Source organism: Ammospiza nelsoni, chromosome 3 (assembly GCF_027579445.1).
Source record: "Ammospiza nelsoni isolate bAmmNel1 chromosome 3, bAmmNel1.pri, whole genome shotgun sequence".
Classification (NCBI taxonomy): Eukaryota; Metazoa; Chordata; class Aves; order Passeriformes; family Passerellidae; genus Ammospiza; species Ammospiza nelsoni.
The window spans coordinates 79,673,633-79,699,203 of NC_080635.1; the positions used below are offsets into that span (position 1 = coordinate 79,673,633).

At 43.8% G+C, this 25,571-nt stretch overlaps 1 protein-coding gene across 2 annotated transcripts in view; it reads right to left on the reverse strand.

Annotated features, from left to right (window-relative positions):
- The window catches only part of HPCAL1 (hippocalcin like 1), a 79,774-nt gene that overhangs the window by 35,047 nt on the left and 19,156 nt on the right, over positions 1 to 25,571 (reverse strand). For both annotated transcript variants that reach the window (XM_059468199.1, XM_059468198.1), the window contains exon 2: positions 13,864 to 13,910. The gene's annotated coding sequence lies outside the window, so the exon portion shown is untranslated. The remainder of the gene's footprint in view (positions 1 to 13,863; positions 13,911 to 25,571) is intronic.

A 25,571-nucleotide genomic window follows, 5' to 3' on the forward strand; every position in this document is an offset into this window, starting at 1 on the left:
TGAGGTTAAATGGGATCATTCCACTTGTAGCCTCATCCCACAGCACCCAGAGGCAAAAGTGCTCTTGATGCTCCCCTTGCATCCCTTTTCTGACTTCAGCACAGGTCTCCCAAACTTGGAGGTTGAGAGGAAGAGAGACTGTTTATTTAAAAGTGCTGGTCATTTGAGTCCTTTCTGAAGAGACACCAGAGCTGCCCCACAAAACAATAATAATCTGTTGCTGGGTTGGAGCAGTCTGTCTCACCTTTATTTAGTAAAATTTGGTAGCAAAGGCATTAAGACCAAAACCATGCTTTGCTCTGAATAACCTTAACATAGCACAGATATCTCCCTGAAGCTCACTCCCAAACTTCAGCATACTGAGCAAATGCAAAGTACATAATTTATGAGCACTTCAGGACTGTTTCTTCTACTGTATGGAATTAAGAAAGGTGATTTATGTACCTGAGAAAGCTGGGACTGTAAAGGTGGGCAGTAGGAGCCAGTGTCGAAGTTTTCTCATTCTCCAATGAAAGCGTCACTGTCAGAGCACAGAGTTCCCTTTAAGGGACAAGGAAATATTTCCAAGCACAGACAAAATGTGCTATAGCTTCATTAAGTTGTGGTCAACCATGCACACAGCAACTGGCTTTGTGCCTGATGTTCATTGAGAGCTAAATGCAAAACCTCTGCAACAACAGAATTGGCATCACACAAGCCAGAGAAGCAAACCTATTATTGTCCAGAATTATTATTACATTATATTACTAACCAAAACAAGGAAAATATTAAGAAGCTGTGAGTAACTCCATGACTTATGCCCAGCTCCACTGCTGCTCCATGGCTCCAAGCTGGCTCAACAGGGCATCCAACCAAATGTATCATTGCTATTCAGGGTAATGAGGAACAGCATGGCCTCTAACCTCAGGTCACATTTGAGGACATCTCTTTAAAAAGGAAGACAATTAAAACCAGAAACTAACTAGCACAGAGGCAGATCCACAGCACCAGCAGGTGTTGAGAGGGTTCCTCTGCGTCAGTTGTCCCGATGCAGCATAGTACACAGTGTTAAGACTTGTAGCTGTAAAAATTTTAAAAATGTACAAGTCTGTAGAATGCATGAAGAAACAAACTGGAATCTTTTCTGTGGTCTTGCCTTTTCTGTCACAAACTATTGGATTTTACAGTGTTTAGTCACCTCTCTAAACTCAGCAGCATATTCAGCTCCTAAACTAAGCATGAAAAGTTCTCCCTCCACACTACGTAGCCAAAAGCAGAGACCTCCTGAGAAGAAAACCAGAATATAAGCAGGTATTCCCCTTACAAAGACTGCTCCAGACAAAGAGATGACCAATGAATATTTTCCCATGCTCTGCACCTATGCCACTAACACAAAGCAAAACACTTGTGACCTCCCATCAACAAAATCTTTCAAGTATCGTTATTCACCTGGATTAAAACTGCACTTGCACTTGAGTGCACAAACAAATCCAACCAACCCCAAGATAATTTAAGCATGTGCCTCAAATGAAATACAAGACTGGATGTTCTGGCTCAGGGCAGTTTTCAGATCCTTTCATTACACACTTTTCAATGCAGGACAGAAGCACAATGCTGAAGCAAAGGAGAAGACTGAAAAAGAAGCAGGTCACTCATCACAATTTATTTTATGGTCAGTGTTCTATCTTCAAATCAGACTTGGAGGAAAAGAACAGCAGGAAGGAGGCACAAAAAATGTTTCAAAGACACTACTGCACTGGCTGTCTGGCAGTAGATTAATCATTTAGTTGTCAACCTTGCAATAACTCTAATTGTTTTGGAAGACATTCATATTGCAAAATTGTAAGCACATATAGTAACAGTGAGTCAAGCTGGATCTAACCCTTCTTCATTTTACATTTGCTTTAGACATGTTTTCTCAGTACAGAAAGAACCAACTTAAAGGAAAAAAAAACCCATCATGTAGATTAGAGTTTATTGATTACCCAGACACTAATTCCAGCCCAGCTCTTTGAGATCTCTCCAAGGGGAAAGGAAGAGATGGTATTTACAGAAACTGCTTCTAATGAGAAAACCTTAAGGCAAGGAAGGTGAACCTGAGAGCAATGAGTACCAATTTTATAGAATATAAACAACTGTTTGCTCTTGTAATTGCATTTGCCTTTCTAACTACAGTCCCTATTCTCTACCTTCCTCCAGAAACACCCACTGCCAGGCAAGGATGGCCAAAGCTGGATTACATCACTGTAACTGTGGGGAAAACATGTTATGATTTGCTTAAGCTCACATTTTTCAGGGAAAGCCTTAAAAAAGGCTTTTAAAAGTTTAAATCAGTTTAAAAAATTTGCCATAAAAATCAGTGTCACAGAGGGACTGCCCCTTTTTCCCCACTGATTTGAACATCACACTATTGAATAGAGCTCTACGATGAAGGACTATTTTATTTCTAAAATAAAATCCTGTGTCCCAAGCAGCTAAGTTCACTTCACAGAGGGCACCAGAAATTACTTTCTGAAAAAGAAAAAAGAGCTACTTCTTCCAAGTCTTCTCCTGAAAAGACAATTTTGTTGACGGTAATTATGAGGTCTTCTTTGTTGGCTACAGACCCAAGCCTGCAGGACCTTCACACGTTTTTCTGCAGGCAGAAGACACTCACTCCTGCAAAGCTAATCCCTGTTAAACTCCTGGGTTATAGCTAGGGGGTGCCAGGGGTGCTGAAGCTCCAACACCTGGGATGAGCAAGGAGCCCTGACCACGGGAGTGTCACCCCTTCCCTAAGAGCCCTTGGCTCTGCAGGTACCAGCTTTGTCTCCATCAGGTGTGAAGTGCCTGCACTTCTCCCACTGCCTAAGGAAGGGAGCTAAAAAAGCCCCAAATGAGCATAAAGCAAGTACACTTTAAAGAATACTCTGATCTGAGCTACAGCTGAGCTTGGATACAAAGAGATTTGGGTTTCACGGACAAGTAGCAATGGCAAGAGAGGAATTAACTAAACAGACATTTGCCAAATACAACTTTCAAAAACAATTTTTCAGAAAATGGCAACTTTGGTGGAGTGTAGGAATAGATGGAATGGACATCCTCACAGCATCACATTTTTATTTAGAGAAGACAACCAGAGAAAAAAATAAATACATTTTGCAGATGGTCTGCCTCTGAGTGGTCCTGATAAAAGCTGCTGTGCCCTGACTCTGGGCCAGCCACATTCCATTTCCAACTGCACAGCCTTCAGAAGCATTAGCAGTAATTAAGAAGAGGCAACCATAGTGATAAGCCAGATCTCTATAACAGAAATACATGCTGCACTGATATTTTTTCTTGCACTTTTAGTGGACTAACAAACATGGTACACTCCTTATAAAGACATTTTTCAAGTCCTTCAACTATTCTTCCAGTGTTGACTCACTGAATTCCAGATGGGACTCTTGGCATCACTCATCCCAGCAGGTCTCCAGGACAGCACCAAAGACTTTATCTATGGTCACCAAGCAGATACTGCTCTTTCAAATTGCCACACAAGTGCCTGAAGCACAGTTCTTGGGAATTCACTGTGATCTCACAAAAAGCATTGAGAACCACTGATCTAGTCCAATACCTTTTCATTCATAATTTCTCCAAGAATTTTGGTACCCAGTCACCACCCATTTGGCCTGTAGCACCTGTTTTCAAAAGATATGCAACCCTGACTAAAAGCCTCCAGAGCATGAGAACTCCCCATAGCCAGAAACAATTCTGTTCAAACAATGATTTTCTTCTATGATTAAGCAAGCAAAGGATGCACAGGTTTTGCTGTGGTAGAGGTAGGATAGAGGAATTTGATCATTTTGTGTCATCTCCCTGCTTGTACCATATATAACTCAGTGCTCACTAGTGCAGCTCACTGAAAGATTAGTTGGCTCATTCAGACAGGCAAGGGTAGACTCCTAAGGCGTTTAAGTGATTTGGGGCAGGATGATCATCTGTCTCCTCCCTGCCCACAATTAACTGTTCCATGGCCCCTGTCTGTGCTAGGGCTGAGCATGCTGGGGAAGTGAGAAAAACAGAGGAGCTGAGCTCCTTCCACCATAACTGGGAGCACCTCTTCTCCCTCAGCCTTCAGTGGTTCAAAGGAAGTTGTCACAAAGGGAATCATTCCCCTTGATGATCCAGGATCTTGCTTATTCAACCTAAAGCTCAGTGTTTCAAACAGCAAGGAAATTAAACAACAAAGCTTTGCAGTAAGCTAATAAGTCGTTGTGTATCTATGCTCAGATGGTTGTAAGGAGCATGACAAACTTGAAACAGCCTGCAAATTTCTAAAATTAAACAGTTCATGGTGTTACAGAGGTCAGCCATCTGTTCAAATGTTCATGTTTTAGTTAATACAACTCTTCTTCTTCCACTCTTCTCCCCTGACTCAAGCATACTCCCTAGGAAGATGAGAGTACAAATCCCTAGGAGACAATATGGCTGAAGTCACCACCACTAGACAGCCCTCCTCTTCCACAGAGAGCTGCCCACAGAAAGCACCTTTGTGGCTAGGACAGGCTACAGAGGCAAACAAGAAAAGTGGTGGAAAGAACAGTGTATTATCCAGGCCTCCCCAGGATCTCCAAAGCCTGCAGAGAGTCAGGATTTCTGGTGAGAAATTTGCAAGGTTTGCAAGAGAATTTGTCAGGTTCTGAAAGCTGCACACAACATCCCTGGTTTGTCAGGAGACCTCTGGCCCACCCTCCATCCCATCCTTCCTAATCTCTGCTCAGTCTTGCAGGGCTCCAAGGAACATCAGAGAGCATTTGAATATTCAGCTTTAAATTGCCATCTCATGACAGGAAGAAAGTGAAATCTGACTGCTCTCAACAGATTTCAATGCAATTGTAGTGGAATTGCTTGCTTTATATAAAAATGGAGCTATCTGGAGTTAATCATCAAGCAAGGTCAGTACAAGGCTGAAGCTGGATTTATAGAACAAGAAGTGGGCTCCAAGTTGTTTATGGTATGAAGAGATATGATGCAAAACAACCAAATTCTGCTGTTTAACATCCTTCCACAGTATGGGTTATTCTGCACTCTCCGCTATCTCTGGTAATAAAAGGAGGAACAATAAACCCATGAGCTCTGATAAAGATGAAGAATGAGGGGGACAGGAAGACAGAAGCCAAACAAGCACTTTCAGGAAGAAAACAAACTTGGGCAGGGGAAAAGCCAAAGTCAAAAAGATGTGGAAGTGGTTGACTGAGAATAGGCTGGTCTTCTGCAACCATCAACCTGCTTAAAATGTATCTTCAAGGAAACTGGCCAATGCATTTCAGATATGGGTAGCCATGGTCCATCAGGACATCTGGCATGAAGGAAAAGACAAAACATGCATCTTTAAGCCTTTGGCTTTAGGCTGGGAATGATGTCCTCAAAGGAGACAAAGCAACATGGTGCTTTATTGTGTATAATTTTAAACCAGCAGGAGTTGAAAGAGGTTTTGATAAAGACATTTGGATAAAATTCTGTATAGCAGAGCTATTATGCAGAACTACCTACTGAGTTAAACACTAAGCTGAATTTAGATGGAGAAAAGTGTCCCCATACTTACTTCTAAACTCATTTTGGAAGAGGTGTGAATTCCTGGTATTGCATATGGCTTAATTCAGGGGAATAACAGTGAATGAATTACTGGAAATATTACCATTCATTTTTCCTAACACTTCCAGTTTAAAGCCTAGTGAACGCTTCACAGCTTGACCTTTGGGATGAATGCAAAAGCAGTACTACAGCATGAAAACAAAATATTTTCCTGCTTTTTTCAAAGTCAATAGGACCTGTATTATTTGAAGAATGGTAGCCTCAGGGAATCTGCTTCACTGCAAAGCCATTTAGGCAGCTGTCATTAGTTTAAAAGCTCATTTTTGTTTAATAACTGCTGTTTCACATACTCCCAATGCCATGTATCGTAACTGTCATACCTAAACCTTAGATTTATGAAAGCATATAGCAGCAGCATTATACCCAGGGGTCTGCTGATATTCCCATTATTAAACCATTTCTTACAAGTTAAGGCATAACAAACGCTGTGTTCTGCATGGGAGCTGTCATGGAGGTGGATGCTGCTCAGTTCCCCCAGGATGCCTGGCTGTCCAGGCAGAGACATCATCATCCTCAGCTGGGGCATCTTGCAGAGCTTGGGAGAAGGATGCTTGAGATGCAATGAGAAATAAAATAAAACTTCTGCATTTGTTTAGATACTCTTTATCATCATGGGAAGGATTCAGAAGGGGTGGAAAGCATGACAAGGCCCACTCTCCTACTAAGTCCCACTTTATCCAGGGTGCAGAGAAAACATGGCTGGAGGGGAACGCTACCACAAAGTTGCTAAACATCTGGAAACAGTTGAAGAACCAGATAACCTGCGAAACCAAACCCTTTTTTCTAGAGTCCCACGCTATGATCTTTAAAACACACTGATTCAGGAGGACTCTCAGAAGTCACTTCCCAGGTACCACACAAAATTCAAAATTTAGTACCTGTCGGCTGTGAAATTCCTCTTGCACTTGCTATCTTCTATCAGTCATCCACTCAGGTGCCACTTTGCAGGTAAATTCACCTCTCACTATTTTTATAGTGGAAAACAGGGACCATTCAATCCTCTTAGCTCACTCTATGACTGAAGAGCTGAGTCTATGAACTCTACTTGGTCAAACTTAAAACAAAATAACCAACCAAAATGAAAGAAAAAGGCTCTTTTCTTCAGATTCAAAACAGTTACAAAACATGTGAAAACTCGGGGAAGGTATTCCTGGCATATTCTGAAACCAGTGAGCACAGATTTTACATTCTCAATTTTATATTTTCAGGCACTTGTATTAACATACCTATCTATTGTGCTCCTTGTTGCAGCGTTAAAATATTTCATTATCATTCAGAGAGAAGGTATTTTCACCTAGAAAAAGAAAGGATTTAAAAACAAGCTGCCTTAGTGATTCCAATATAAATTATCAGAACTAGATAATTAACTATTCTGACAAATAGGCAGTAATGTTAAATAACAACTAATGAGCCATGATCTACACCCATAAGGATATGTCTTAATACTGATGTGCAACAAAACAATTTCTGGATGGTAAATACCTAAAATGAAATTTCCTCCCCAAATTACAAAAAGTAATATTTTTCCTAAATTATTTTGCCTGTGGCATTTCATTGAATAAAATGACAAATTATATCCTCTTTGAAATTCAATGAAGGCCAAATACGATTTTTTGGGTGGAATAAAAACTTCTGTAGTTTAATTCACTTCATTTTTACTGTAACAGATTTACTACACTCAATTTACTGATGAATTCAATATTGAGATAATGAATTTTTGGGCTTTAGGGTATAAGATAGTCATCCAGCAAGTATCTAGCAAAGAAAATATCTCCCACCACTCCTGCTCGAAATCAGGAACACAGCTACAGCTGGGACCTACAGCCCAGTCTTCTTCCAGCTCTCCAATCCTGTCTGCATTGAATAGAACAAAGTAGTTTAGGTGGAAGAAGACCCAGAGTGATCATCTAGTCCAACTGCAGATCCCAATGCTTCTTTCCAGACAACAACAAAATCTAGACAAGGGACTGATGGCCATGTCTGCTTTTCCTGAGAATTCCTATCAGCTCTCTGGAAAGGAACAGCTGGATTTTGACTGCTAAGAGACCAGATTTTATGGTAGCCCAAGGGTGATATTTATAAATACCAAAAGCATAGGGAGAAGGAAAACAAAACTGCCTGGCTTAGCTGAGACTCTCTTTGTTCACACAAAAAGTTTGCACCCCAGCAGCCCCACTGATGCTCTGCTGGAACTCCACTGGAACACCGTGCAGGAGGAGGCAATGTCTACACATGACAGCAGATGTACATGCAACACTTGGTGCTGTTGGGGGAACTCCTCCCTCCCAAAAAAGTCCCAAAGGAAGCCTGCCAAACAAAACCATTAACAAAGCAATGTGCATCCTATGTCAAAATTATCCATGAATTTTGTTATGGCAAAATTGGCACTTTATGTTCCTTTACCCTAAACGGTGTAATGGAGAATTCACCAGCTGATTTCCATACCTGCTGCAACAGCTCATGGTCAGCAGGGAACAGGACTCTGCAAGAACCTGGCTGGAGATCTGCACTGGCAAACCCACAGTATCTTCTCCCCATTCACTGGACACTGTGCTGCTCACACAGAACCATGGAGCATCCAACCGTTATTACATGTTTCTTTTCTACTTCAGACAGTAGTCAAGCAGTTATTGAATGTTATTCTGCATTCCTGGTAATTAAGAAGAAGGTTGTAACCCCCCCCCCCCCCCATATTAAATGCCCCCCTTTTTTCAAATGAAGGCTTGATGGGGATGGAAATGCTCCTTCTGTCGTTCTGTATGTCATACACAACTGCAGACCACACTCAACACAGCCATGGCTGCCTCCTGCGGCCTTTGGGTGCCATAAGCCACTTACAGCAATTAAGCTGCTCACCAGCCAGGCTGTCCCAGGATACAGAGCCCAGGAGGATGCCCACATTCAGCTTCTCTTTTCATCAGCCCTCCTTCCAAATGCCGATGAAGGTCAGAAAGGTTCCCAGAAACTCCCCCTAAGGAGACAGTGCTGCATTCCCAGCCCTGGAGCAGCCCCCATCCCAGTGAATTCTGGAGGTGGGAAGTCTAGGAGTGGCAATCTCCACTTTACTGAGTTCCCCAGAAAGGGAGCTGCATCCAAGCAGCTTTAGGGAATATTTCCCTGGGCTACTGTAACTCTGCTATGCAATTCCTAGATCACGGAAGCAATATAGTGAAGCAGTTTTTGCACCCATCATCTTTGCAAACCATGTTGACCCTTAGTGGTAACTCCACTCAGCAAAGGAACTTATTTTGATCATCTTCATATTTGTCCCAGTTGAGGAAAATCAGGCCTCATCTCATTGCATGCCCTTTCCAAGAAAGGCCATGATTTATTTAGTTCCCCTCTGGAAACACAGTGGTTGGCAGTCTATCCAACCGGCAGGCATGCAGCTGGACAGACAGGCTGTCTGGAGATATTTCTGACTGCATCCCTTAGCCAAGCTAGGATGCATGTTTATCTTTGCATTACCAGGGTACCAAGCTGCTGCAGGGTAATGAGAAGGACCTGAGCAAGGTAAGGATCCACTCTAAATTACCATTTTTTAAAATTAAGACCGGTGGGGCCTGATATAAAAGCCAGCAAGGTGGATGGACAGAATTGCTGGTCATGGCAAGTCTCATTTGCTTGAATTAGAAGGGTCCTCAAGGCTTCAGGTGGGTGAAACCCACTGCACTCCCTTGGTGACTGCCCAGGAAACTCCACTGAGCACTCCCAAACCTTGCTCCCACTTTCACCAAAGCCCCCCACTCACACCAAAGCTTCTCCCAGCAAGTCCCTGACAGCAAAAGCCAAGGCACCACCTTATTTTATTCTGAGCCTGGCTAGCACAGTATAGGTCACAGGAACATTAAAAATGTAGTAACTCACTGTAGAGGAGAGAGGGAAAAAAAAGTGTTGAGTTCATGACTAATCTTTGCAGCTCTTGCCATAGACAGGATTTGTACAGACATGTTGATTTTTTATAAAAATAGTAAATCGTATTACACCCATGCTGCAAGACCAAAGATTCACAACGATACCTTAATACAGCTTAAATAAAAATAGTACTACCTGAGTCAATCTGAGCATGATAATGCTTGGTAATCCCACACTCTTAGGGGATGAACAGTTGTATAGCAGTGAATCAACACGAGATACTTGCATTAGGAGCCACTCCTTTTTCATGCTACATAGCAACATCTCTACAAAATGGAGAAGGCAGGTGGAGTTTGGGGGAGCACAGTGGGGAAAACAGGGCAGTTACAGAGCCTCACTATCTTCCAACTTGGAAATCTTGGCTAAGAGGCTAAGTGTTTACTTTTTTAGAAAGAAAGCCTGCTTTAGTTCCCATCACAGTAAAGAATTAAGGAAAAAGTTTGAATTTTAAAAGTTTTTGAAAAGTGAGCAATTCCAAAGCCTGTGAGCACTCAGGAGATTCATTCATAAAACAAACACAGCTGAACAGCAGTGTTGCACAGTCATTCTGGGGTTTTTTTCTTAACATCCTTGAATGAGCAAACAGTGAATATGGAAAGTAAAAGTGCAGTACAACACAGAAGCTCTAAACAGAGGAGACATCAGTAAAACCTATTTATAATAAGAATGTAAAAGCTGAAGACTCAAATAGCAATTTTTAAAGGTGGCTAAGGAAAAAATTGGAAGCTTTGATTGAAGACATGTTAAATCATAATGAATTACTTTCAATTACTTTGTTACATAAGCTACTCACAAAAGGTGTTTCATTTGCTATTGTGCTCCCATTTGTTCTTTTTTAAGACACATTTTCCAGTTAATTGCACTTCCATCTCCCCTACCTGTACCCACAGTATAGATTTATGTATGGCAGACATGTGGCCCTCACAGCTCCCTCCAGACAGGAGGGAAAGGTAACAGGAAAAGTTAACAGAACTGAAAGGTCTGCCTTTCCCCAAGAGGACTTGAGTTTGAGTTCTGAAACAAGGCAGATTTTCAAGGCTGTAGTGCAGATAATGCACAGGGGAAGGAGAATACAGCCTCAAATTCCCACATCTTGCCTGCTCCCTACTCCTTCTCTGCCCTGGTGCTCAGCCTGGCACTGCTGCTGGGATTTTTTCTTCACCAGGAAGGGTGATCCCATGGGACCCTTCCTGGATATGGGGATCCAGGTAGGCTGCAGAGAAGGCAGAGAAATGCTGACAAGGGCAGTAGAGGCAGAGCCAAGCTGAAAGGCACCAGGACTCAAGGATGAGGAGATCCTGGTGAGGGGGGATGTCTAGTGATGACCAGAGCCAGGTCATGGGGACATGCCCCTGCCCTTGCTCTGTGCACAGAACAGCATATTTCCAACAAATTTCCCAACACCAATGGCAAGAACATTCCCCGACTTCCATGTCTTGCCACAGGTGATCCTGAGATATGTTCAGAAGCTCAGCCCTCCAGTACTTCTTGCAACCTCCCATTCACGGGGACCCTCCTACCCACAAACACAAAGGCTGCAGAGGTCTTAACCCAGCTTTCAGTTTAAAAATAGGATGTTTCTCAAAGCCAGTTTGGAAGGACAGATCTGTCAGTCTGGCTGCAAAAACTTTCACTTTCATGCACCAAACACACCAGCTTTGGACCAGAGAAGCAGGGAGCCCTGTTCCAGACTCAGAGCCCCAGGTCCATGCCAGCAGCAGGCAGTTTCTGAAATGATGTTCACACTACCTCATGTCCCATCCTCTGCCCTCCCTGGCCATGGGCCACAGCCACTTATGTGCTCCTCCAGAGCAGCACAGAGGTCACAGCAATGCCAGCACCACGGCCCCTGCACTGCACCCAGACAGAGACAGCCCTCCTGACCACATCCCAGCTCTGACCTCCCAGCACAGCCACCCAGCAGCACCCTGGAACAGGCCAAGGCACAGAGCCCCTGGCCCAGCTGTGCATTCAGGTGTCCTGTGCAGGGTGGCCTTGATGGGTGCATGTCCCATCATGTGTCTGGCTCCCTGGGCTTCCCTGCCCAGAGCTGCTTATGTGCTTACAGGCAGAAACACAGGTAAGCAGCTTGCTGTATCAGACCTGTGCTATCCCAGCAGGACAGCATCCAAATGTCAATTCCCCCTTCCATGGCCAGCACCCTCACTTCCAGATGTGCTTAGCTGGGGTAAAAATGAAGATACCTTCAGGCAGGCTCATACACATTTTAGTTTCATACTTTGTTCTGAAGCCATCCATGTGCCACTGGCCACACATTACATTTTGGACAATACCCATCTGTCTCAGGACTGGTCTGCCTTCAAGTCTGCCTCTTACTCCATGTTAAACATGAACTGAAGCAGCCTGACCACTGTAAGGCTCCATACAGGAGCCGTTACCCTCTGGAGATGAACCTTCTGCTGGTATGGATCATATGAATTCCCAAACTGAAATCATGGACACACCGGAACTTGAAAACATGAGGAATACGGACCATTGAAGCATCAAAAAATGAGATGTACAACTACCCAACAACTCTAAGCTCTGTTAACAAAAGTAAGCTCCCAGGTAAGACCACAGGAGCTTTTCAAAGCACTACCCAAAGAGACTGCCCAGGAGAAAGACATATTAAACAGTCTGGAGTATCAACAAGTGATTTTTTTTTTACTCATACCCTGTTTTCAGGTGTTACCTGAAACAAGAAAACAAGAAAATCCAATTTTAAGTACAATTTAAAGAGACAGTTTAAAATTACCTGGATTTTGTACACATGATATTACTGTCACCCATATCATACTCCTCTCTGTCCTCAGAAGAAGAGTTTTGTTTCATTTTTCAACCTCTCAAAGAAGATCCACTGAATATTCAGGTCCCAGAACAGAAATTAGCAATACAAACCATGCAGGTTTACAATACAGATCCCATCCTATCTGCAGGGCTGGGGAAGAGGAGGGCTCATAAGCTACTGCTCACAAGAGCATTCTTGAGAAAGGCACATGGGATTCGTGATTTGGGCTCATAAAACTCAAGTTTTAGGTACGCAAGCCTCAATATAGAAAATAAGTGTACGACAGCTTACTAAGGAAGGAATGCTGAAAGAGGGAGTTGATAAGATATACATTTAAGGGGTGTTAAGTAAGCCCCTTATAAATACCAAGTAACCATTTTCTAGCACAGCGAACACATATTTAGGTTAACAGACACACCAAACTCCATCATCCTCCCCATATTTAAGTTGACAGACACACCAAACTCCATCATCCTCCCCTGCCCTGAGAAATGATCAGTGCAGATGGCTACATTTCACCTATATGGACACTTCAAATCAGCCTGGGACCATGTGTATCAAAAGGCATCTGATCTATGGGAAGTGCCCAGATTTGGAAGACAGAGGAGTCCATTACAGGTTTGGGGCACTCGGCCATGGTTCATTAGTCAGTCTGAACACACAAGAGCTCTAATGGCCTGTGTCCTGTGCACTAGGGAAATGCAACGAAAGAATGAACTTCCTGAGGAATTAATGGGTAATTATATAATTTGGTTCATCTCGTGGGAAAGAAATCTAGAATTGAAAAAGGAAATAGAGTATGTATTTCTCTAGAAACAACGAAAACAAACAGCAAAGGGTGTTACAGAGCAAAGTCTCAGCTGGCACCATCAGAGAGACCAGCTCCAGCAGAGGAAAAGAAATTGCACTGATTGACATCAGCATTTTGCACCTGCAATGGCACCAATTGGCAGTTCTTAGCAATCTCATCCTCCTGCAGCTCTTGACTGATTTAATGTTTCACTTACTCACAAATAAGAACCTAATGAAGTGCATAAAAATGAAATACATGGAAGCCTTGGGTGCAGGCAGAACAAAATCAGTCACATGTGGCAGAGATTAGCATGGGTTATGCAGCTCATATAACTCTCTGGAAGTTGCATTCCTTTAGATTAACACCTTGGACAAAACAGAAGGGAAAAAAAAATCTGAGATTGCTTTCTGACACAGAAAACACCGCCCCAGTGGGATGTGTAGGCTTTTAGTAAAAAATGCAGCATAATTTGTACAGATTATCTCTAAAGTCAAGTATTTTTTTAGATGTAACAGTTCACTTATGCAATCTCAGGAAATTATTTTTAGTGCAAAGGTTATTATTAAGCGCAAATCTTAACATTTTGACAACAAACCCCTGCTTAAAGATTAGCCCTGCCAGCTTTAAAATTAAAGCACACCATTAACTCAGCAAATGCAAACTTCCGCACTCAATGCAGAACAAAAAGCCTGCATTTTCTATTTCTCATTTAGTTTTACTATTACTAAATTATAGAGTGCCTCAAAAGAAGCAGGGTCTGCAAAGTACTCACCACCTATTTTGGAATCTCTTCAGAGAAGGTCCACAGGGCTCGATTACCTGGAAGAGAAGGCACAAACCAAACATGCTTTACATTACAGCTTTTCTCTAAGTGACAGTTTTCACACTCTTGGCTTCTCCTGTAAAAGCTACTGTTTCCAGTTCAAAAAAAACACCAGAAATAGTCTAACCATGCAAAAACCCTGCTCCAGTTCTTACCCTACAATGGGAAACAGCTTTATTGTGTATTTGCATTTTATTATTTGTCCTGAAATAAGAAATATTTCCATGTTGAAAAATGTACAGATTTGTCTTGAATTCAGACAGCAAATTCTTCTGATGTTCAACAATCTGTTGAAATCACCCTTTTTGTTTTAAATATTTTTTTGTAAAAATTCATCTTCCAAAATAAGTAAGTCTTAAGTTCAGATTTGGAAGGTTTGCTCAGCTCATACCACAGATGTTTTACACCAAGATGTAAAAACTGGGAAAAAATAAAGGAAGAATATGAGAGAGCCAGTTCCAAGTTTACTTCAGCCACTGAGCATTGCTCTGAAAGGTTAGAAATCACTTTTCTTTCACTGAGCATGTTTCTCAAGGAAAAAAAATAATGCAATTTGCATCCCATCAGCATCTGTCAGCTCTGAATGCTGAGGGTTCATCAGGCTTCAAGGAGTCACAGATAAGAGCACCAGGAGCAAGGTTCACCTTCTCCCATGATTCCTAATCTCTCAAAATCTGTGGATTAGAAAATCGAAAGCAAGTGACTTGCTCAGATTCCTTCTCTCACAGAGCTGACCATGATTCTCCCTCACCAGCAAGGCCAAGCTCAGCTGGAAGAATTCATCTTCTCCAACCCAATAGACCAACTTCTTTCCTGCCAGATCCCTGTCTGACCCAGTAACCCTGTAACTTCTGCAAACACGTCCCACTGTGCTTAGCTCCCAGGTGCCTCCAGCCCACACCTAGCACACACATGTGGCCTGGCCAAGGTCAAACCCCAGCCACAGACATCCCAGACAAAGCCTCCCAACAGCCTCCTTTTGACACTTCACCATCCCTACAAGGAGGAGTTCCTGCTTTTCATGATACCACTCACACTCATTTCCCCTAACCCCTAGAGACACAGGGTTTCATATTTCTCCCCTTACAGCAAGCTGCTGCTGTTTGCAGACACTGTAAACTCCTCGTGCCAATCCTACAACCCCTCTCCAGACCAAACACCCTTATTCCTTCCCATCATTCCCCCTGAGTCCTGTTATTCAGATCCTTGCTGGCATTTTCCATTTTTTTACATCTTCCCTCAGGTGCAGTGCCCCAAGCAGGCTTTAGTACTCCAGCAACGCCAAAGCATCAGGAGATCCCAACACTGGACACAAAGTCCATCCCCTGTTTATGGAAGCATGTGTCTGTTGCTGTTGGGGCAGGATGATGCTGCAAAAGCAATGTATGACCCACCATGACCCCACAACACTTTTCAATGGAAGCCTTCCAACCACCCCCGAGTGTTCTATACACCAGAGATAAATGCAACCCACACTAAAAGCCTTCTGGTGGGAATGATGGACCCTCCAAGGCCATCTTCTGGTTCTGTCCAAAGCTACTTGAAAATCAAATAACTTTCTCCCCCCAAGTACTTGTAATATCCCCTAGTTTGGTCCTACTTGTTGAGTATTTTATCAAATGCATCAGTAACAATGACCCATGCCATTGGGTCCACTTTTGGAAATTCTCACACAACACCACTTCTGAGCTTGATCACACACAGAAGCTAAGTCTGGATCATGGTCAGCACACCAGCCTTGCACTATCCATAAGTTTCAACCAAATTTCTTTTCCTTAGGGTTTTTTTTTTTTTTCTTTTTTTTTTTTTTTAATTAATATCAAAACATCACCAAAAACTTAACTAGGATTGGAGTAAATCATATCATCTGTTCTTTTTCTATCTACAGGACGTGTTAGCCTGCTTCAGAGAGTAATTAGGATGTCTGACATTATTTGCTCCAAATTAACCCATGCTGACTGTTACTCATAAGCACCCAGAAGATGACTACGTGGGAAATAATTTATTAACTTCCAGAAAAACACTGTAATAAAAGTCAGAGTGACTGCACTGCAATTCCATCTCCTCCTTTTAAAAAAAATTAGCACTATGTATTTTGGTTTGTGATTGTTATGGTAACCTCACAAATTCTCCACAGGTTTTCAGAAGTAAACACCAAGAAGAAATTGAAAAGAAGTCAAACAGCCAGTGGAAATACAGCTCCTTCTACAAATTACAGAACAAAACAAGTGTCACAGAGGTGAGGTCAGGGTATCCTGCCCTGACTTGGGGTCACCAGTCACCCCCTGAAGGTGCCCTATGACTGGTGAGTGGTGCTGCTTGAATGGCTTGTACTGAACACCAACCTTCCCCATGCATCTTCCATCATCTGGGGAGCAGCTTCAAACAAACTTCCCTAAAGCCCAAAAAGCCTAGAAGGAAAAATAAAGGCAAAGAGAAAACCCCTTAAGTGTGTGCCCCCTAAATGACTGTATTCCTCTTTTATCCTGGTAGCTTCCCTCATCAGGGCAGGTTTTAATTACACCAGTCTTCTGCTCCCAGGAAGTAACTTCCAATATATTTTCTGTTACCATGAAATTTTCTGTTACTCTTGAGATCCCTGGGCAGGCACTCATAAATGTTGCAACCTGGCATCAACAAAAACATTTAAGCAAATCATTTTAGATTCAACATCTTTTCATGATAAAAACTTAGTATCCTTATCTTACAGAGAGATGGATGTTATTTCTCCAAGCTGCAAAACAAAGGAACCCCAATGGAAAAACAACATAGGGACAGAATTTGGTCAATGGCAAAATAGGAAACACAACCCACAAACTTTTACTTTCTCTTCTGTGTTGCTGCTGCAAAACTGTTGTACTTTCCCCATCCAACAAGTCAAATAGTGCAATATTATTTGGCCATATTTATATGCTCAAAGTAAATGGAATTTGGCATCCCAAAAGACTTTCAGGGATGTCTGAAATAATATAAAACCACTGTTCCAACCTGCAGGAGTAGAGGGTAACTGGATAGCACACATTAATTTCTATGTTTACAGTCCATGCAGTATTCAAATTCACTGACAATTAAAAGTACGCTATAAATGAATTAGCAAAAGAAACTCATGGCAGAAATTCAATTACAAAGCAGAATTAAAGGAAGAGATGTCAGAAACTTTTGGAGGCTGGGCAGGAAGAGGTGAGTGCATCAGTCTACTATTTTCAGAGCTGTTAGCAAAAAGCTTAAGAAGACTGCTCCAAACAATCATATGTAAAGATCCTCCTTACAAAGAGAGCTTAACTGAGAGACGTGAGAAACCAAGGTGACAAATTATTTTTTCAGAACACATTTTGATCTGACAGGGGTAAAACTCCCTCTGAGAGGTCAAATATCACCCACACTTGCCGGTCCTGCAGGCATTGCAGCTCTGCCATGTCCTGCAAAATCCTTGGACAGGCCTTGGCTTGTACCAGAGGCACTGCAGACACCTTTTCTTTTGTCTTGTTCTCCAAAGTGATTTTAAGCCCATTCCTTTACTTTGAGTCATAGGCATTACATTTTCAGCAGATTCTTTCTACTCGATGGAGAAGCCTCAAGTGCTGTGGCCACTTTTCTTCCTGTACTGGTCACAGTTTCACCCTGCCCTGTTCTAGCCTCCATGTGCTCCCCTTGGGTTGATACTATCCTTCATCAATCTTGATGCCAATTACCAATAAAGCCCTCCCACACCTCTGAGGTTCAGCTTTCATAGCTGCATGAAGACAAATCAATACTGTTATTAACATTGTCACATTTGTGGGTGGCGTGCCCTGCCTGCAAACGCCACACGCAGCAGCCGAGATACTCCCAGGACTACACCAAGGCTCTGCATTCCTTTATTTGCAATTCCTTTTCCAAATAGACTCTGCTGTTTTATAAATATGGGGTGGGGTTTTTAAATCTTTTTCTTGCAAATACAAACTGATGAAGGCTTGTAGGACACACGGTTTTGCCGTTCCCTTCACGTGTGGGCAGCAATACTCCATGGACAGGCAAGAACTAATTGTCCCGTGGCTTTGCAGTTGGGCTCAATGGTCATTGCAGGATTTTCACAACTGAGCTGTTCTATTCTACTCTAACTTTCCTCCAGACCCCCCAGCCAGCTCACTCAGGTCTCACCCCCTTCTCCTCCCCATCTCTCACACCAGACCCATAAGCCGCCATGCCTGGAGCCACCTCCACATATGATTCAACCCACAATGCCAGGAAACAAACTCCCTGGCAGAAACAGAGGCCCCAAGGCCCCTACATTCCAGCAGAGCTGTTGGTCAGTTCACTCTGGCCACCAAAGGAGCACTGCCAACCTGACTTAAGAGAGCCCAGACACCATCACAGCCCAGTGCAGGCTCCTGGGCAGGTTTTGCAGCCCTTCCTGACCTCCAGAGCGCTACAGTTAGGGAATTAGACACTGGCTAATATAAAAGCTAATTCAAGTGTTCTTCTCAATACCCTGCTGTGGCTGCAGTGCAGAAACACCTTGGACTGTGCATCACCTGAGAGGCTGGTACTGCTGAGAGAGATTGATGCTGTGTCCACAGCTGCCCTCCTTTTTCTGCCTCAGATTCCTCTAGTGGCACCTGTCCCATTACCATTTCACCTAAGCAATGTGCTTGCAACACCCTCAGTACCTACAATAATAGTAAGAATGCCAGAGCATGGAGGAAACACCAGGCACTGACAGTATCAGGAAATAGCAACAGGGAGGTGTTCAAAACATTCTTTGGAGGCCATGTGTTGCTTATTTGGAACACCTTCTACACCTATTGGCTGAGCAGTTTAACAGGCTCCCAAGGCTGCTTTGATTTCACATGCTGTAAAGCAGCCTGCATTTTTAGCAGGTGTCCAATTCCTGCCAGCTCTCTGCCTCCAGGGTTTCCCTTCTGCAGTTTACTTAGACAACCTTCCAACATAAATTTTTGCAACCTGAAGCCTGTTGCTGTATCACTGGTACTTACATTTGTTCACAAAGCCACCCTGACACTGCTTGGTGAATTTAACCTGCAACAGTGAAGTGAAATGCAAAGCCAGGTCCATACCTCAGCAGGGAAAAAAACCCCAAAGAATTGTGGAGGTAGAATCATAGAACAGTTTGGCTTGGGATGCACCTTTAAAGGTGATACAGCCCAACACCCCTGCCATGAGCAGGGACATCTTCAACTAGATCAGGTTGCTCAGAATGCCTTCCAATGTCACCATGAATGTTCCCAGGGATGGGCCATCAATCACCTCTCTGAGCAACATGTGTCCATGATTCACCACTCCCACAGTAAAAGACTTGTTCCTTCCATCTAGGCTAAAGCAATCTTTCTTCTGTTTAAAACCATTACCCCTTATTGTACCATCAAAAAAACCAAACAAAACCCAAAACAATTTAATTCCACAAAAAAAAAACAAACAAAAAAACCAAACCAAACAAACAGAAACTCAAACCAAACAAATAAAAATGCAGCTTAAAACAAAGGAGAGTGGGTCTGCTGGGTGTGTCAGGGCTGGTGGTATAATCTCTGCCCTGCTTTCCTTCAGTTTCTCTTGGCAATGGGTCTATCAGGTAAGTCAACAAGTCCTTGAGAGCACAAGGGAGCTTAAATTAAACTCTCCAAGTGAGTAAGAGACCAACATCCTTTTCTGGAAGGCTGTGACTTACACTCCTGGCCAAGCAGGAACACCATGCCTTAGCTGTGAGACATCAGAGGGGGGCTCACAGAAGTCACAGAAATCCTACCAAATGAACACATCTATTGCCTTAGATCTTTCCTGTGGGATTTTAGAAAATGCTCCAAGCTGCCCTATATATGTTCATTGCACATCTGCTCTGCTGGAGCTCTCCTTATAGTACAGCAACACTTGGAGCAGACTCCAAAATGGCAGGACCGACATTAGTACCTTAGGTCTGCAGTGACTAACTGTTCCACACCTCCAAAAGCCCCATTCTGAGAATTCCCTAAGGTTTATTTATTGAACACAGCTGCAACGTGGTGGTTAAACCATTGACAGCCTGAAGCCTTCTGTACAAGAGTCTTATCTCTGACTGATGTTATCATAACAAGCAGTGATCCCTGCCAGGTTCAGGGAAACAACAGGGAAATCAACAGGAGCCAGAAGAAGCTTGTGCAAAGGAGAAACCTGCATGCCAACCTGGCCTTTCATGAAACACATCATGGGCTACTCCACCACACATTCATCTCAGTGGAGGCAGAAGAAATTCCCCCAACCCAAATTTCCAGATTGCATTTCTGCATTATATGTCAGTTTTGGCTCCTGTCCCTCCTGACTTCCCTTACTGGATCACAGAGCTGCTTAGATGTTGGGGTTTTTTTCCCCAAGAAGACTATTGACAAATGCCACATACTGCCTGGTCTGACTTGCACACTAGCAATCAGCCTTCAGCTAAACACAGTACAGACAGCTGGGGACAGAGCAGTGCCAGTTATTTATCCTATTTCCTCTTAAACTTTTTTCCAATACAATTAACTAAATTGTGCAATTATACATTCATTGGCCAGGAAGTTTCTCTCTTCCCCTTTTTAGCCCCTTTTTGAGTTGCATTTCCCTGCTTCACAGGATGCTCTAAACTAAACATTACGTTCAAGTTACACAATAAAGATTTGGGAGTGATAGAATGAATGAGGAAGGTCACGGGAAGGGAGGTATCTGCTAAAATAAGATTTGCTAAGCAGCTACACAGGACCTAATGTCAACTGCCTTTTATTACAGCAGACTAATTTATACTAGCTAAGATATAGCTAGTATATGGATGGAGGGATAAAAGAGATCAATAGTTGAAATAGTTCAAAAATTTTCCAGGGACTGAATGAAACCCGAATTAATTCAAACCCCAAATTATAGTGATATAAGCTGTTATGCCAGAGCCAAAGTGCCTCACATAACCTTAATCCTCTCTGCATATTGAGGGTCTTTTATGGTACACAAAACCACACTCCAGCTACCGAATATGCAGCTGCATTTAAATTAAGTTTATCACAAACCAGTGCTCCTGGGCAAATCATTTATTAATTTAAAAAAATCTACACACTCTCATCTTTATAAGGGGAAAACCATCTTGGAAGGGAAGCAAAAACCAGATGCACCAGTGTCTTGTTAACCTCCAGAGAGCTGGAAGAGCAATGTTAAGTGCAGAACTTCCAGCACACATCAATCACCGTTTCAGAGGCTGGAAAATATCAACCTCAGGTGACAAAGATTTCTCTAAGTTGAGGGGTCTTCCCTGCTCTGCCAGGACAGGCTGTCCCTTCCTTACAGGCAGCCCTCCTGCAGCGCACCATTCACCTTGGCACAGCCTGTCCCAGCACAGCCAGGGCACGTGCAGGTGGGGCTCTCTGGAACACATCTGGGCAAACTCCTCCTCAGGAGCCACAGAGACACCAGGGTAACCATGCTGGAAGTCCCCTTGTCATTTTGCTTGGTGGGAGCCATAACCTGCGAGAAGCCAGGCTCCTGGACAAGTCTGACAGTGACCACCTTGACGTCTCTGAGACCTGTCACCGTTGCTATTCTAGCCAGGGATTTTTCCCTCTCCTTTCATCCACTTCTGACTACCAGTTAAGAAAGGGCTTTAAATGGAGGCTGATATCATGAGCAGGAGCCTGGCATCTCCATGGCTTGATGTGGGCAGCAGGGTGAGATGGGGGAGGCGAGGAGACAAGCAGTGACAAACTGGCACCTGCAAGCCCCCCAGCACAGCAGCCACAGGCTGCAGCCAGAGCCACGGAACCTGGCACAGGGATGTCACTGTCACAGAGAGACATGGCAGTGGTGGCTGGCCTTGAGTGGCTCAGCCTGTGGCACTGCTCTGCCCCAGCACCTGCACACCTTCCTCAGGCCTCACTGCATTTGAACACCAAGCATGACACAGGGAGTGTGCTGGTATGGAGAGCCGCAGGCGCAGCATTAAACCTCTTGTGGTACTCACACACCACAGTCTGTCTTTCTGTCTTTCCATCTAAGGCTACTCCACCTCAAGGCACATTTCGCACAAGTCCCTGAGGAGCCATTAATATTCAATAGTCAGCCTGGACTTTTGCATGCATACACCTTAAGGATACCAAAACTTCTACCACAATGTTTTTACAATGCTTTCCTGGAACTGAGCAAGCAGTGTAGAAGTTTTTGTTAGAAACATGTCTCCCCACCAAGCATAAAAAGCCATCAAACCCATTAGTGATACATAGAAGACCCCAGTACCTGCAGTGGGCATCAAACATCAGAAAACAAAGCTCAGCACAGCTAATTCAAAATGTCCCAACACAAATGGGACTAATCAACACCTGGCTGTGAAGCCCCAGTGCTCAGAACGTGATGGCTCAGCCAAATCTGAGGAAGATCATCCTTGAATATGTCCAGCAATAAATCAGAGCTCTGAAAATGGCCAGCGAGTGCACCTTCATTTCCAAACTGTGCCTTCTGAATTACACCCATAAAAGCAAGCACTCAGTAAATTCAGCTGTTTCTGGTGCTATCAGTTCAGAACAGCGTGTCTTACTTAAGGGACAGGACTTGTGGGAAGCTACAGCACACACCATGAGAACAGCCTGCCACCAGCCCTCAGCAGGGGCCATGAAAGACACAGTCAAACACCAGGAAACCTGAGAGAAGAGAAATCACAGTTGGTGTGACTGAACAGAGCAGATCTGGCAAACCCCATGTGCACCAAGACATTTTGTCAGAAGAGAGACAGGGAGATTCCCCCCGTGAGACGCTCAGCAATTGCATCCATCCTCCATTCTGGACAGTCCAGTGGAACCTCAGCAGGTGTCAGCAATGGAATTTCCCCCACAAAGATTCCTCTATTCTTTGTGACTGGTAAAGAAGCATGGCTGGAGTCACAGATTATTCACCCTGAAACTGCAAGCTCTTTGGAAGGCTGTTCCATCTGAACAGGACAAGACAGATTCTTTGCTCCCTTGAAAATTCCCCCAGGTCAGGAGGCTTCCCATGGGAACAAACCTGGCTGGGAAATTCAGCCTGCAGGTTCAGGGAATCCTTAAGGAAATGGGAGATGAGGGCTAGAGAAAGAATAAAAGCATGATCTTTTCCTGTCTCCTGAAACAAACACAGCTCCTTGTAACAGAGCTTTAGGGCCAGATTTAGGAATGAATGCCATTTTAAGAAGCGTGACACCAGCAGAACAGAAAGTTGTGGCTGCAGTCTACAGAGCTGAATCTCATTTACTTTCAGACCATTACCACCACTTCAATTACCCTCAGCTAGAATGAAATCTAATTTCCATTTTAAAAAAATTATCTTTTGATGCATCTTCTGATAAACCTAGAAGAAACCCTGACTGTCCCGGCAGAGCTGCTGCTCCTGGGATGAGCCGGGCACAGAGGATCACAGCACCCAGGCTCACACTGTGCTCCTTGTGGGGACAGGCAGATGCAGTGACCAAATTGCTGACATCCAGAGAAGGGGCTTCAGCCATCCCTGGGAGTGCAGCACCCAGTGAACCATCCCCAGCTGATGAGCAGGGGAACCACCTGAAATTAAAAGGTCTCCCAAACCGATTTCAGCCAGTTTGCTTCACGTCAAGCCTAAGCCAAGGGAAATAATTTCCCATGGGATTTGGGGAAATCAGGCTTCTTACATCAGGGGTGGTGTTGGTCTGTCATCCTCCCCCTGGATGCAACCATCCAGGGTTCATTGCACAAAGCCACTAGAGAGGCTGACACAAGCACGTGCTCATTCCCATTTAAATGGTTCTGACTTTCAGAAACACATGTGATTCCACTACTGTCAAACATCTGTGTTTTCAACCCATGTTTTATTTGGCATAAGTGCCTCCTTTAATAAACTCTTACACACAGGAGCACCCATTTTCTGGAAAGCCTCCCAGAACCTCTCTGAAGCAAAGATGACATACATGAGCTCAAGAGCAATAAAACTCAGCCCAGCAAAAATTGTGGTGACTAACCATGGAGGGCTTTATACTGATCCCACTTTCTTCCCCCCCTGTCCTTGTCCAATGACTCCAGCCCTCTCAGTACAAGAGGTTTAGGAGAGTGGACACCACGGAGGGAAGATCAGAGAGAAGACACAAGACACAGGGGTACTGACTGTTGAAAAAGAACCTTGAATTGGATGGCAGCTTGAAGGAAAAGCAGAAAGCCCAGCTTGTTCCAGGACAGTGCTTTGATCACCCTGCAGATGATGAAAGGCAGCTGCCTGTGACACGCACTGGCCAGGCAGCTCCTGCCAGGCCCCTGCTCCCAAGCTGTGGCTTCAAGCTGCTGCCTTCCCTCCAGCTCTTGTGAGGGAGATACAGGGCTTTCAAGCATCTTCTAACATACTGAAACAGCTGTTGCTTCTAGGCCATTCCCAAGCACTGCAAAGTTTGGTTGCTTTTATTTTTTGAACACACATTTCATAACCAAAGTCGGTGCTAATGGTTATGCATCCACAACATCTTCCCATGGAACTCCCACTCTCCTCTCACACACTGGCAGCTTCCAGCCAGCAACCCTCAACTGCCCTGCAAAGAAATTTTCCCCAGATAAGTTTTAAGAAAGAAAAAGTGATTGTGTTTGGAGAAACTAAATTTTTCCGATTAAAAAAAAAAAAAATTAAAAAGCTTTATTTAAGAGAAAAAGGAAAGGATGCCCTGCCTATGCTAACTGGCTTTGACAGTGGCTATCTGCATTGTGACCAAACCAGTGAGCTTTCTCCCCTCACACAGTGGGCGAGCTGCCAAGAACAGAGCATCCTGCGCATAATGCCCTTTAGAAAGAAAAAAAGAAACCTGAAAAAAAACTCCTGCTACCTCCGAGCAAGGAGAAGCTCCTTCCTGCAGAGCCAGGCCAGGCTGTGCGGAGCAGAGGTGAATGAGGAGCGGCGGGGAGGGCTGGCGAGGCCGGCCTGCAGCACGCCCACGCCGGGCGCCCAGCCCCCTGAAGGCATTTCTTTTCCTCCCTCCTCCCTCCGCCGCCCCCGACTATTCTAAATGACTTCGCATGAGCCACATGCCAACTTCTAGGCACAAGGCACCGTGTATTTCTTTATTCCATGCCCAAGCTATACCATCCATCACGTTTTTATTTTCAGGAGATTACAAGAATCTGGAGTTTACACACAAGGGATGCACAAGTACACGCTCCCACTCCCAGACAATTCGTGTGAAATGCTTCTTGCACTTCCATTGCTGGGAAGAATGTGCCCAAAGCAGGTATGCTGCATGCTTGGGGAATCAAAAACAAACCCCTCTGCCACTCTGACTAGTCCACCGGCTAATTCATTACGATAAACCCATTGTCCAAAACAAAAACATTATTTAATTGCTAAACCAGCTGCCCAAGTTTAGTTGTTGCTCTTGGCAAACATATCAGGATCTCAGTATGCCTGTTTTTCAGCAAGTATCTCTGTAGGTGCAAGCCATGCCTTCCACCCTTGAAGTCTCTGTCACCAATCCAGCGTTTTCCAACCCAAGTGGATATTTAAAGGGATACCATCAGCTTAAACACCTCTCTGAATGCATTAAGATTACAGCAACTGAAATACTAGCAAGCATCCTTCTTTTTTCCCTCCGAGCTGTTAAACATGCAATTATGCAGCTGCACTCTTCCCCATCAGACAGCCTGATTTCCTTTAAAAACAGAGGGCAGAAAAAGAAAAAACGGTTAGAACAT